Here is a 15,098-nt window from a genome sequence, read left to right as displayed (position 1 = left end):
GAAAAACACTGGAAAACAAATGAAATCCTCATTGTTCATTTATATTACACTAACCAGCATACATAGGGCAAAATGGCCTTATCAAGTCATGAAAGTAAATGAAAATGCCCTTTTACAGTTCAGCTGAAGGCTGACACTTGACTCCGTGATTGTTCTCAATTCACTGTGCCACACAAGCTGACATTCCCACTCAAACTGGGGTGTAGGAACTGGTCTTATTTATTTCTGATTTATTTATTTGGGTGGGATGAAAACATAGAACAAACGGTATACAGCTTGAACTACAGGTTTTGGTAAAGTATCTTAAGAGCTGTCTCCTCCTATACAAGTCCATATAAACATGGAGGTTAGCTCCTGGGGCCCTGTCCCTCTACCACAGGGATCGGCAAGCTTTTTGGGGGGTGGGCTGGTTCACCACACCACAAACCTCCTGGCGGGCTGAAAGGGCTGCTTTTTTAAAAAAAATAATTTTTATTAACTGGCCAATCACATCAAATTAAATCACATCATATAAATTCCGAATTACAAAGCCAAATTTTGAATTTTGTTGGGGGGACCCATATTTCAAGATCCAAAGGGGAATTCTGATCATCATCTTCTTGCTGCTGCGTTAGTGTCCAAATCAGTCCAGACAGAGTTCATAATTCTATCCCATCTTATCTTGCTGTTTCCACATCACATCTTGTTCATATATTTTCTCTTTTTTCTTTATGATCTGATAGTATCCTTAAGCCGATAAACACCAATAGTAATAATAATCCTGTGTGAATTTTCCGTTCTTCCAATCCTCAAATCAAGATGCGAAAGGGTTGCTTTCGGGCTGCTCGTTCCTCCGCCGCTGCCGACAGCCTCTGCCACTCGCAAGAGCAGGCACAGGAGCAGTGGCGGTGGCGGCACGAGCAGTGGCGGCAAACAGCTTGCTCCAATGAGGGGCTGCTGGAAATGTGCTCGGCCAGCTCAGCCCAGCCCCCTTCCTCCTCTCGGCCATGCGCAGCCGCTGCTCGCCCATTGGCCAGGGCGATTGGCCGGCGATTTGCTGCACCAGGAGGAGGGAGGAGGTTCCACTTCGGTGAGGGGGGGGGAAATGTTGGCAGGGGGGAAATGGTCCTGCGCCCGGAAAAAAACCCACAGAATCCCCACGCCGATCCACAGAACCGGCCATGGGGCTTAGGCTGCTGACCTCTGCTCTACCACCATGAAGGACTAAGGCAAAGATGGGGAACATGTGGCCCTGCAGATGTTGCTAAACTTCAATTCTCTTCATCCTTGGCCATTGGCTGGGGAAGATAGGAGCCGGAGTCCATCAACTTCTGCAGGGCCATAGGTTCCCCACCACTGGACTAGGCCTTCTTTCATGTGGAGGGCTCCCTGGCTTGCCTTCTGGTGGGAAATTTACATTTTTCTATTTTGGCAGGAATTCTAGGAGCTGTATTTTAATAGTTTGCTGAAGTATTTACATATTTCAAAACTTCTGATTGCTTAAATGGTGAGGATAAATCAAAGATGGGGAACCATCCGGGGTGCATGGGATCTCCCACCAGGGACATTGGAGATTTGGTGCTTTGAAGTCCTTTAGTTGGGACCCCAAAGCAAGTAGAAGATAGCAAGGTGCTGCTAAAGAGAACATTTCTGCTCCTTCTTCCTTCTGAAGGAAAAAATACCCTTCTAGTTAGCAGTGCACTGCTGAGTGCTACATGTGCAGCCAAACGGAGCAGGTTTAGGTGCAAGAGAGCTCTCACATGTACCTAGGCTGCGCAGCAGCACCCTCACATCATATCAGGGGTCCTGCTCGCATCAGGAGAGAGGAACTGAGAGCAGCCGGAATCATGGGTGACTTCTCGGAAGACCAGACCGCTGAGTTCAAGAAGGCTTTCCAGCTCTTTGACAGAACTGGAGATGGGAAGATCCTGTACAGCCAGTGTGGCGAGGTCATGAGAACCCTGGGCCAGAATCCTACCAATGCTGAAGTCATGAAAGTTCTGGGGAACCCCAAGTGTGGTGAAATGAATGCAAAGACACTGAGCTTTGAGCAGTTCCTGCCCATGATGCAGACCACTGCCAAGAACAAGGATCAAGGCTGCTTTGAGGATTATGTGGAGGGGCTGAGGGTCTTCGACAAGGAGGGCAACGGGACGGTCATGGGAGCAGAGATACGCCATGTGCTTGTCACCCATGGGGAGAAGATGACCGAGGAAGAAGTAGAGACGCTTGTGGCCGGCCATGAAGACAGCAATGGCTGCATTAACTATGAAGAGTTGGTGCGGATGGTTCTGAGTGGCTGAAGAACACCTCTAGCTTCTCCTGAGAACCTCTTCCAGTTTATCCTTAAAACGTTTGTTCCTTTTTATCTGTGTCTGAAACTGCTTTTGGTTCCCTCTTTCTCCAACCTCTTGGTTTAGTCCTTGAGGCAAGGGCTAAGAAAAGGAAGAAAAAAGCATTTGTCTGAAGGGGGGTGTTCCTGAAGGGCAGGGAAGCAAGCTGCTGGCTTGTCTTGCATCACTTTATTTCCAGAAGTGTTCAGCTTATTTACTCTTGGTTGCTTTAATAAACTGTTCCCAAAAATGTCTTACTAAAAAAATAATAATCAGGGGTCCTGCTCAGCATTGGGTATTGTTGTGAGACAAAGTTCTCTGCAGAAAGCTCTCTTACATCTCCAAGACCAATCCTGCTGCATTGGCTACATGATCCAAGTGTGGTTGCATGAGCTGATGGGCAGGCGAGCATGATATGGGGAAAATCAGACCCCCCCAGTTGGCCAAGACGAGTCTGTAGGCCAAAGGTTCCTCATCCCTGGATATGCTCCCACATAAAGCAGTCAGACTGAACAACTCAAAATGTAGGAAGATGGCCCCTGTTAAGTAGTAACAGTTTTAACCACATGCCTTATGATGTATTTAAGTGACCCATTTTAAACACTTTTTCTGGGATGGTCAGAAAGGGTTTTAGGCCCCACAAAGTCAGCCAGATTGGGTAGTTGGGAATTATGCACCCTAAGCTCCAATAGATATTCTTGTTTCATTCATATACCTTATGATAGGATGGCCAAACTTGGCCCTCCAGCTGTTTTGGGACTACAACTCCCTACATCATCCCTAGCTAACAGGACCAGTGGTCAGGGATGATGGGAATTGTAATCCCAAAACAGCTGGAAGGCCAAGTTTGGCCATCACTGCCAAGAGGTAATATCTAGCTCCAGAAAGGAATTCTGATGGCCTGCCACTCCTTAAGAACCCCAACAGTTGCTCATAAGACTGGTAGTTTGGGAAATGCCATAACCTTTGTAAGATGCCTAGATCACGAACCCTTTTGTGCATTATGATAGTACAACCTGGGCTCTTAAGACTATATGGGAGATTATGGCTTTGAGAGAAGCTGAGCGTGAAAGCATTTTCAGACATTTGTGAACACCATTTTTCTACGTGTTTGATTTTCTATGCTTTGTATATGAGCCAGTAAAACACACTGGAAAGATCACAGAAATGCACCGAAGATTAATTCCAGTACTGAACTCAGGGATCTCTAGCCCTCGGGGGCACAAGTTATGGTGCTGTCATTGACCTGTTTCCCCCGAGTGAGTTATTTAAGTCCAACTTGTAACATGCCATATGGACAATTTAGCATAGTTAAAACAGAATCCCAAATTCTTTGTTTAATTATGCTGAAAAAGAGGGAGGGGTGAGATCCAGTACTGTACTCACTGAGTATCTGCTATCCCAGTCCTCCTCCCCTAGCTCCACTGTCAGAGTAGATGCTGAAAATCTGGCATGCAACATTACTTTTTAAACAGCTCATGATTCTCCTTCATTTGAAATGCTGTTGTCGTGACAAGTTTCTGTGGTACTTGCTTGCAACAGTCGCTACTTTCGCCTTCTCCATTTCTATTTTAAAAATGTAACTTGTAGCAACGACAACAGAAAAACCTAATTGGGGCGTGTGGCTACAGAAGCACCGAAAGATCAGCAGGGAAACAGGGGGAAATTATTTCCAAAAATGCCAGGGCGAGCTGTTCACATGCAGTCCACTCCTCTCCTATTGCAACTTATAAAGAACTCGAGTAATTTCCAAGTCCCGGATTTCCCCCATGGGTTTTAAGACTCTAGTAAAGGTAAAGGTAAAGGTACCCCTGACCAACAGGTCCAGTCGTGACCGACTCTAGGGTTGCGCGCTCATCTCGCTCAAGAGGCCGGGAGCCGGTGCTTGTCCGAAGACAGCTTCCGGGTCACGTGGCCTGCGTGACTAAGCTGGCGAGCCAGCACCAGCGCAGCACACGGAAACGCCGTTTACCTTCCCGCTGGAGAGCTGTCCCTAGTTATCTACTCACACTTTAAGGTGCTTTCGAATTACTAGGTGGGCAGGAGCTGGGACCGAATGACGGGAGCTCACCCCGTTGTGGGGATTCAAACCGCCGACCTTTCGATCAGCAAGTCCTAGGCTCTGTGGTTTAACCCACAGCGCCACCTGCGTCCCTAAGACTCTAGTAGAACATTGCAAACCCAGAAAAGCATTCACTGAAGCCTGTGACTTTAAAGGAATTTGGAGCAATTTAAAGATAGATAAGGACAGATATCTATCTAAGATAGATGAGGATAGAGAAGGGTTGTAAGTGCAGCGGAGGGGGACCTGAAAATCCCCCAGCCTCCCCCCTCCCCCCAGGGCTTCACCTTTCTAGATATGGAATAATTCATACATTTGCGAATGATCAGAACACTACTTAAGACAATGTTTAGAATCCAATCAGTGCGAACTGGACATTTAAGGCTAACACTCACAGAAATATTTGGCAGTCAAACATGTGCATCTTTGTAGAGGAACTCAGATATATTTGTTTCACTTTATTAGATGGCTACTAGATTAAAAGAGGAAAAGAGATGTGGTTTCTATTAATAATTTGCCCCATTGATTTGAACAGGGGTCAGCAAACTTTTTCAGTCCACTGTAGCTCAGACCTTCTGGGGAGCCGGATTATATTTTGAAAGGGAAAAATAATAATAAATAATTCCTATGCCCCACAAATAACCCAGAGATGCATTTTAAATAAAAGGGCACATTCTACTCATGTAAAAACACGCTGATTCCCAGACTGTCCACGGGCCAGATTTAGAAGGCGATTGGGCCGGATCCGGCCCCCGGGCCTTAGTTTGCCTACCCATGGCTTAGAAGAAAGTCCAAAATTCTAGAAGACTGAAAACCAGAGATTGCAAAACTAGTTGCAAAATTTTGCACAACAGCCTACAAAACATGGCAGTTATTCTTAACTACTGGATCTACATACTTTTTATCTCTCTTTTAAATCACCAAGCCTTCAAATTTGCTTACTTACAATTTTATTTCATTTATTAAATAGAATACAAACTGGTTTTTAACTGTATAATCTCTCTCTCTCTCTCTCTCTCTCTCTCTCTCTCTCTCTCACACACACACACACACACACACACACACACACACACACACTTCCCCCCCCATGGTTTTAGGTCTTTGTTTAATGTTTTTAGAGGTTATTACCTGGGATGTTCTTCAGTGTACATGGTGGAGAATAGGAAAAGGATGACCGATCGATCAGCTTATAACTTTATGAATTTTTACTCTGTATAGGGTGCTACAAGAAACTGTTGCTTTTGATAACTCAGTGAGAGATTTACGTAATGGAACACAGAAGGGTGTAAATTCTAAGGTAAGTATGTTCACGTCAGACAATCTTCTGAACCATCATTTGGAAATAAGTTACAGTCATCCCTTTATTATCCTTGTATGGGCATGTGGCCTCCTTCTTAGTTTCTTGTTTAGCACTTGGCAAAATTCGCTGCTATATCCAAATGAAAAATAATGGTTTGTTTGCGTCCTCTAAACCAGAAACTACTTCCAAACCATCATACCTGATTTCGGCTTAGAAGATTCTCTTTGTGACGCATAGGATAAAATTGGTATCACATAGTGCAGGCATGTCCAACAGGTAGATCTACTGGTAGATCACTGGACGTCTGTGGTAGATCACTGGCTCCCCCCAAAGAAGCTCAACAACTTTGGCTCCCCTAAAAAAGCTCAATCTTTTAGCCCTGCACCTCACAAAAAACAGCACTTTCCTTCTTCCGTAAAAAAAGCTCGATAAGTATGACCTGAACTCCTAAAAAATGGACCTTCCTCCTTCCTAAAAAAAAACCTCAACAACTTTGGCCTGAGCCTCCAAAAAGGGGGTAGATCACTGCCGGTTTTTAACTCTGTGAGTAGATCGCAGTCTCTTGGGAGTTGGCCACCCCGACATAGTGGACCATTTCATGGAATACCCTGACATCCATCATATAATATGCTTATGGTTATAATTTCTGAAGTCACTGGGAAATGAACCCAAGGCTTGATTAAAATTGTCTGGCGCATCATGGTTGTTAATGGGCCTGTTCCAGAAGATGCCCACTTCCTGTTGAGTTTCAGGTGTTTAGCGAAGACACTTATTTTAGCAGGCATTTAGAGCAAATTTTTTCTGATGTTACGTTAATTTAATTTAATGTTTTCTTTTTTCTGCAACATCATTGTACTTTATTTAGAAACCACAATGTTAGGTATATGAAGTGATGAAACAAACAAAACAAGCAAGTAGGGAGATGAGATCTGCTCTCCTCCCGTTACCTGACTCTAACCTAGACAGCATCTTAAAAAGCAGAGACATCACCTTTCCGACAAAGGTCCGTATAGTTAAAGCTATGGTTTTCTCAGTAGTGATGTATGCAAGTGAGAGCTGGACCATAAAGAAGGCTGATCGCCGAAGAATTGATGCTTTTGAATTTTGGTGCTGGAGGAGACTCTTGAGAGTCCCATGGACTGCAAGAAGATCAAACCTATCCATTCTGAAGGAAATCAGCCCTGAGTGCGCACTGGAAGGACAGATCCTGAAGATGAGGCTCCAATACTTTGGCCACCTCATGAGAAGAGAAGACTCCCTGGAAAAGACCCTGATGTTGGGAAAGATGGAGGGCACAAGGAGAAGGGGACGACAGAGGATGAGATGGTTGGACAGTGTTCTCGAAGGAACGAACATGAGTTTGACCAAACTGCAGGAGGTAGTGGAAGACAGGAGTGCCTGGCATGCTCTGGTCCATGGGGTCACAAAGAGTCGGACATGACTAAACAACAACAGACCTACAGCAATTGAAAGAATCCCCAGCCCCCCACTGATCAGAGCACAGAGTTATAATTTCTGAGCCCCTCTGCAAGAAAGCCCAATTTCTCCAATCTTACAATTTTTAAGATTTCAGTTGTGGCAGCATTTATCTGATTTGGAGACATGCTTGGAATATATAGCAATGAGGGATCTGAAGTGGTAATACATTTTTCATGTCCAGGGAATACGTGGACAAACAGTTGATGGGCCCATGCCAAATAATGTTTTTCTTTTGACAGATGTTTTTAAGCGCAAAGTCAGAACAGATCGGGGGGAAGCAGAGAAGAGTATGCAATGACAAGTCAGTGCCAGGATGCTGTCAATCTACTGCATCCGATGTCTGAAACAGTGATTTCTTTTCCCCAATGAAAGGGAACACAAAAAGCCTACCAGCTCAATGTGAATCCCCTCATATGGGCAGCTGTGGTTAACCAATGCCAGTTCTGCCACGGGCACTGCAATCTGTACTCGGTAAAGTAAATTCCATACCATATCTTGAAACATTTGCCACCTTTCACAAAACTCTTAGGATTAACAGACATGAATCAATTAAAAAAATCCCCCAGCAATGCGAAAACGGTTGGCATCTTGGATTAGGAATCAGCAGTTTGTGGCTCAGGGCTGCATCTGATGGAATAGCTGCCCCCAGATGACAGTTGGGGGGCTGGCCTTTCACAGCAGAGCCGATGGAGTGAACTTTGCTTCCCAGCACTCCTGCTAGCGCTCAGCACCAGCTCTCAAATGGACAGGAAGCCTGAAGAGGGACTTCCTGTAGTCCACAGCAGCCCCCTCCTTGACCCTCAAGTCTGTGCTAGTATTGACTGGTACCCAGGACAGCATAGTTGGAAAAGCCTGATACTACCCATCCAGGTTCCAGTAATACGTATCAGTCCAGCTCCCTCATTGACAATCAAATCATGGATAAGGGAGATTTTTTAAACTGATCTAGCACTCAAGATCAGCCCTGAGTGCTCACTGGAAGGACAGATCCTGAAGCTGAGGCTCCAATACTTTGGCCACCTCATGAGAAGAGAAGACTCCCTGGAAAAGACCCTGATGTTGGGAAAGATGGAGGGCACAAGGAGAAGGGGACGACAGAGGACAAGATGGTTGAACAGTGTTCTCGAAGCTATGGACATGAGTCTGACCAAACTGCAGGAGGCAGTGGAAGACAGGTGTGCCTGGCGTGCTCTGGTCCATGGGGTCACAAAGAGTCAGACACAACTAAATGACTAAACAACAACAAAGCACTCAAGATTAGCACTGGCAGGAAACTCAATGAAGGCCCAAAAGGCATAATGAATCTTCCTCTTACCCAGGTTGTTACACCCCCCAATTCCATCTCTCCCACCCCGTGACCAATATGGCAGGGACATTCCCATCCCATCATGTTCATTACCTGCACCATCCCATCATGTTCATTACCTGCATGGCTCAATATCCCCAAAGTAACAGAAACAATAAAACCGGGGGGGGGGGGGGGGAAAGCTCTTTCTCATTTATGGCCCCCCAAGGCCCAATAAGACTTCCCACCATTCTCATCTCGCTAGGAAGCTGCCAGTTATAACCCAAATATCTAAAAGATTTGCTACCATTTTTCAAAGAGGCCCAAGGCAAAACTTGGACAGCAGCAGCAGCTGAGAGAAAAGCAACTGAAGAATCAGAGTGCCAGGAAGCTGAAGCTGAGCAGCTCTTCTGCAAAACCAAATGTATGGGGCTCCCATTTCTCATACCCAAGATTATTTAGAATAATAATAATAGTACAAGCTGTTGAGCTGGAGAAGCCTGGTACTTGTGAGTACAGTGGTACCTCGGGTTACATACGCTTCAGGTTACAGACTCCGCTAACCCAGAAATAGTGCTTCAGGTTAAGAACTTTGCTTCAGGATGAGAACAGAAATTGTGCTCCGGCAGCGGCAGGAGGCCCCATTAGCTAAAGTGGTGCTTCAGGTTAAGAACAGTTTCAGGTTAAGAACGAACCTCCGGAACAAATTAAGTACTTAACCCGAGGTGTCACTGTAACACCTGGCATGCTTCACAGCTTCAGTAATTAAAGTGAAGTCAGCCTCACATCTTCAAAGATGATCACCTTAAGGATTTCCCTTTCAGATGGTTCACAGTTGAAACTCAAAAGATCTTTTGCACCAAAGGCTATGAAGCTTAGCAGACAGCATAGCCAGAGGCAGAGTCTGACTCACCAGGAATTTTAGCAATGAGTATGGACAACTTACTCCCGAAATAAGAGTGCTTCAAACTATGTTTTCTCTAGAGCTGAGCCAAAATAGGGAAGGGTAGGTTGCAAACTGATTTTCTCCCCTCTTCGGGAGGCTGGGGTTTTTTTCATGGTGGACATTGCAACTGCAGAGAGAAGCTCCCTGAACAACCCATGCCCCTCCACCTGTCATTCAGACAGCCTGCTCTTCACAGTTCCAGTGGCACTTGCTCCCTTCAAATCAATCTTTTTTCCCCTAGCAACAAGGGCACCATCACATAACCAGTTCTGGCAACGTAACGGTTGTATTGCCGCATGATGATGTCACTGTCACTAGGAAGAAAGCGAGGGGTGCAACCCGAGGGGGTCTTGGGGGAAATAAGTCGTGGCCCACTCTGGGGTTGCGGCGCTCATCTCACTTTATTGGCCGAGGGAACCAGCGTTTGTCCACAGACAGCTTCCGGGTCATGTGGCCAGCATGACTAAGCCGCTTCTGGAGAACCAGAGCAGCGCACGGAAATGCCGTTTACCTTCCCACCGGAGCAGTACCTATTTATCTACCTGTACTTTGACGTGCTTTCGAACTAGGCGTGCTTTCAAACTGCTAGGTTGGCAGGAGCAGGGACCGAGCAACGGTAGCTCACCCCGTCGTGGGGATTCAAACCGCCGACCTTCTGATTGGCAAGTCCTAGGCTCTGTGGTTTAACCCACAGCGCCACCCGCGTCCCTATACGTTAGACTAAAAGTCCCTATTTTCATGCCAAAACGTTGAACTGACCAGGGGTCAGCAATCTTTTCCACTGTCCATGCCTCAGACCTTGTGGGGGGCCGGACTATATTTTGAAAAAATAAAAAACAAATTCCTATGCCCCACAAATAACCCAGAGATGCATTTTAAATAAAAGCACACATTCTACTCATGTAAAAACACGCTGACTCCCGGACCGCCCACAGGCCAGATTTAGTAATAATAATAATAATAATAATAATAATAATAATTTATTATTTATACCCCGCCCATCTGGCTGGGCCTCCCCAGCCACTCTGGGCGGCTTCCATAAACACCAAAAATACAGTAAAATCACACGTTAAAAACTTCCCTGAACAGGGCTGCCTTAAGATGTCTTCTGAATGTCAGGTAGTTGTTTATCGCTTTGACATCTGCTGGAAGGGCGTTCCACAGGGCGGGCGCCACTACCGAGAAGGCCCTCTGCCTGGTTCCCTGTAGCTTTGCTTCTCGCAATGAGGGAACCGCCAGAAGGCCCTCGGCGCTGGACCTCAGCGTCCGGGCAGAATGATGGGGGTGGAGACGCTCCTTCAGGTATATTTAGAAGGCGATTGGGCTGGATCCAGCCCCCGGGCCTTAGTTTGCCTACCCACGAACTAGACAATGCTGTAAGCTGATATGAAAGTCTACACACTTTCAGAGTTTTGCATTACAAGAAATAAATACAGCTCAGCTAATGGAAAATATCCTCTGCTTAGGTCCAAGCTATATGAAAGACTGTAGTGGCTGAAACAAATCTGCTCGGATTTTGATATCTTCGGGGAAGACCCTTCTCTTAGGCCCGCCACCCTCATAGGCATGCTTGGTAGAGATGCAGGAGAGGGCCTTCTCAGTGGCTGCTCCCAAACTCTGGAACTCCCTTCCTGGAGAAGCTAGACTGGCTCCCTCCTTGTTGTCCTTCCTTAGGCAGATGAAAACCTTCTTGTTCCAACAGGCTTTTGGAAACTGACTGCTTTTAATGAAAGGGTGCTGCCATGTTGTTGTTGTTGTTGTTTAGTCGTTTAGTCGTGTCCGACTCTTCGTGACCCCATGGACCAGAGAACGCCAGGCACCTCTGTCCTCCACTGCCTCCCGCAGTTTGCTCAAACTCATGCTGGTAACCTCGAAAACACTATCCAACCATCTCGTCCTCTGCCGTCCCCTTCTCCTTGTGCCCTCCATCTTTCCCAACATCAGGGTCTTCTCCAGGGAGTCTTCTCTTCTCATGAGGTGGCCAAAGTACTGGAGCCTCAGCTTCACAATCTGTCCTTCCAGTGAGCACTCAGGGTTGATTTCCTTCAGTATGGAGAGGTTTGATCTTCTTGCAGTCCATGGGACTCTCAAGAGTCTCCTCCAGCACCATAATTCAAAAGCATCAATTCTTCGGCGATCAGCCTTCTTTATGGTCCAGCTCTCACTTCCATACATCACTACTGGGAAAACCATAGCTTTAACTATACGAACCTTTGTTGGCAAGGTGATGTCTCTACTTCTCAAGATGCTGTCTAGGCCTGTCATTGCCCTTCTCCCAAGAAGCAGGCGTCTTTTAATTTCGTGGCTGCTGTCATACTGGGTGTTTCGTGGGTGCTGCCATACTGTATTGTAATTTTTGGTATGTTTTAAACAGATTTTCATATATGTTTATGGTATGGGGAAGGGGGGGTTATTGGTTTGTTTTTGTTTTTATTATGTATTTTGTGTTTTAATCTTGTACTTTTATGCCCTGAAATGAAGGGCGGTATATAAATTTAATGAATAATAATAACCCTATCAATATTTAATTGTATTTTTATGGTGGATTTTTAAAATCATTAGTGGTTTAGCCTTGAGTGCCATCAGGGGAAAAGGCAGGGAATAAATAAATCCAGAGGAGGGCAACCAAAATGGTCAAAGGCCTGGAAACGATGCCTTATGAGGAATGGCTAAGGGAGCTGGGCATGTTTAGCCTGGAGAAGAGGAGGTTAAGGGGTGATATGATAGCCATGTTCAAATATATAAAAGGATGTCACATAAAGGAGGGAGAAAGGTTGTTTTCTGCTGCTCCAGAGAAGCGGACACAGAGCAATGGATCCAAACTACAAGAAAGAAGATTCCACCTAAACATTAGGAAGAACTTCCTGACAGTAAGAGCTATTCGACAGTGGAATTTGCTGCCAAGGAGTGTGGTGGAGTCTCCTTCTTTGGAGGTCTTTAAGCAGAGGCTTGACAACCATATGTCAGGAGTGCTCTGATGGTGTTTCCTGCTTGGCAGGGGGTTGGACTCGATGGCCTTTGTGGTCTCTTCCAACTCTATGATTCTATGATTCTAAATATGATGATGATGATGATGATGATGATGATGATGATAATTCCTAATTTGTCTTCAGGAAGCCTCGAGACACAACTTAAAAGGGTCTTTTCACAGGCATGCCACACACATCTGACACTGTAAGCACCAAAGCCTTCTGCCTGCACCTGGCTCAATGGCTGGCCCCATGTCTGAGAGAACACATTCAGAGTTGGTATGTTTTCTAGCCCAGAGGCAGCTAACAAATTCTCAGGGTGGTGATTTCTTGGAAATTCCATTTTCTACAAGTTGGGTTTGCTCCACGATGGAATACCATCTTTTTCATTTTCTTTTTCTTTTTAGCTGGTATAGAAATACCTTAACCAATCTGGGATACAACTCTGCATTTCTCATTCCAAATGTGAGGTGCAAAACACCTTTTGATACTTCTATAGTAACAAGGGCATTTGGTGTGATGTACACACCCAATTTCATGTTTCTAAGTGATGTAGAGTTACCCTCACAATGTTGAGGCACCCACAAATGAGTCAGTCAGTGTGGCTAAGGCTAAAGTGTCTTTAAACTACGCAATAATGAAAAGAATCTAAAATATATATACCAAGAACTATTTTTATCTTTGGTTCTTCTTCTATGGCACAGCTTTTTTACAACGTATTTTCCAAGTACAGTCCCAATACTTAAAGGAGGGCGATAAACACCCGCTTGTCTCATGTCTCATTTAATAACTACTGTAGGCAATTTACTTTCCCCTTAAGTATAACCAATTTTTTAAGTAAGTAAAGATTTTTCAAGAGCACAAAGGTTAATGTTCGTTAAGGTTGGCATCTTCCAATAAAAGGCATGGTTATTAATGATTGCAGGTAGCTTACTCTTTTTCTGCCCGAAATGTCCTGTCACCATTTGCTTCTAGGGAATATATAATTCAGATATTTAACAAGGTTTTTAACTGGTTCATTGTAATGCAATTGCTATTAACGGGGGATCATATTTTATTTTAACCAGACAAGGTTTTAAGCCTTGTCTGGTGATTATGCAGAGGTGGACATTAAGGAAGCCTGCTGTGACTCATGGGACCAAACACATTTTGTCTTTTAATCACTGAAAATATTTGGTTGTTAGAGCTGCATGATGCAGTTTAATACACGTGGCTATAGAGAAACGTGAGAAATCACTGCTCTTCTTAAATGCTAGTACAGTGGTACCTCGCAAGACGAATGCATCGTAAGACGAAAAACTCGCAAGACGAAAGAGTTTTTCGTTTTTTGAGTTGCTTCGCAAGACGAATTTCCCTATGGGCTTGCTTCGCAAGACAAAAACGTCTTGCAAGTTTGTTTCCTTTTTCTTAAAACCGTTAATACCCAGGGTGCATTGCTTGAAGAGGTGCAGTTGCGACTTGACTTCGAGGAGCAACTCATAACTTCTTTTGCAGCCATTTGGTAAGTTAAACTTTTAAAACATTCCTATGGGAATCCGTGCTTCGCAAGACAAAAAATTCGCAAGACGAAAAAACTTGCAGAACGAATTAATTTTGTCTTGTGAGGTACCACTATACTAGAAAGAACTAGCAGTAAACGTCAGTGGTATAAATATATTAAAATGTGGTATTCTGAGTTTTAAAAGTTAAATATATATTTTTTGTAATACGGATTATCCATACAGGAATGTATAGCTGACTATGATAAAATAATGCTGATCATACTTGAAAGGTTTTTAACTCTCATGAGCTGTGGTTGCTATCGACTGTAGCAGCTGCTTGAAATATTCATAAAACTTCTTAGCCAACCTAAACCACACTTTGTATGTTTCTCAACCATTATGCGTTAGTTGTCCTATATTATTTCATCACATTGCTCACCCCCATTTCAATTTTTATTTTTTAAACTTCCTAAGCTGTCTAGGGTTCAATTTATCCAATTCAAATGAATGGGAAATGGAAAGTACCAAAAACTTAAAAGAACTGGGATTCCCAGAAAATTCTCAAAAATAGGGTATGGAAAATAACCACTTATTATTTTGCCTGTATCATATATTCTCTGTTTCCTATTTATATTACTTCAAGAGTACTGGAGTAGATTTTCCCCGTTGCTGTGTTTTTAAGTTACATTACTGCACACACCAAAACAAAACTAAGAATTATTCCAAAGTCCTGCAGAAATCCATTGGATCTTGGGAGTGAATTTTACCGCAGGGCAGGGATGGAGGTAGAATGCTGGACTTAATAGACTCTTGGTCTGTTAAAACAGGGGACTTTTTATGTATTACTTGAATTTGTTACCTGCCCTTGAATTTGTTACCTGCCCTCCAGGAACTGCAAGGCAACACATGAGGATTCTCATCCGAGCAATGTCCACATCCAAATTTGCTTAGTTTTCACAAGCTTGCTGCATTATATGCATTCAAAGCATGCCTTTGGTTGGTTTACATGTGGAGCATTTTCTTCCCTTCCCTCAGAAATAACTGGAAACTGTTTAAAAGACCATGGGCTCTGATTTTAGTCTGGAATTTTGATGGAGCTACAGATAGTTGAAAGGTATGTGGAGAGACAGAAAGGACAATCATAAAGGCCTTCCTAAACACCCCATATCTATTTGATTCTCCCTAAAAAGACCTAAGTAATGACCGTTCAATTAATTAAATTCCTCCGATAAAGTATCACAGAACCATGCATTTTATTGAGTTT

General features: G+C 44.3%; 2 protein-coding genes and 1 pseudogene across 6 annotated transcripts in view; 1 reads left to right on the top strand and 2 right to left on the bottom strand.

Moving 5' to 3' along the window:
- Positions 1-15,098, bottom strand: part of BCAP29 (B cell receptor associated protein 29) — a 920,634-nt gene that overhangs the window by 748,379 nt on the left and 157,157 nt on the right. The window lies entirely within an intron of this gene.
- The window catches only part of COG5 (component of oligomeric golgi complex 5), a 172,004-nt gene that overhangs the window by 69,798 nt on the left and 87,108 nt on the right, over positions 1-15,098 (bottom strand). The gene's annotated exons all lie outside the window — the stretch shown is intronic.
- Positions 1,778-2,564, top strand: LOC310825862 (myosin light polypeptide 6 pseudogene; annotated as a pseudogene). Its single transcript has one exon. The product of its transcript is annotated as a myosin light polypeptide 6 pseudogene (transcript).

The sequence above is a fragment of the Podarcis gaigeae genome (genome assembly GCF_964106915.1).
Source record: "Podarcis gaigeae genome assembly, chromosome: 10".
Classification (NCBI taxonomy): Eukaryota; Metazoa; Chordata; class Lepidosauria; order Squamata; family Lacertidae; genus Podarcis; species Podarcis gaigeae.
The sequence above is the reverse complement of the archived record's forward strand: the minus strand, read 5'-3'. Positions and strand labels throughout refer to the sequence as shown.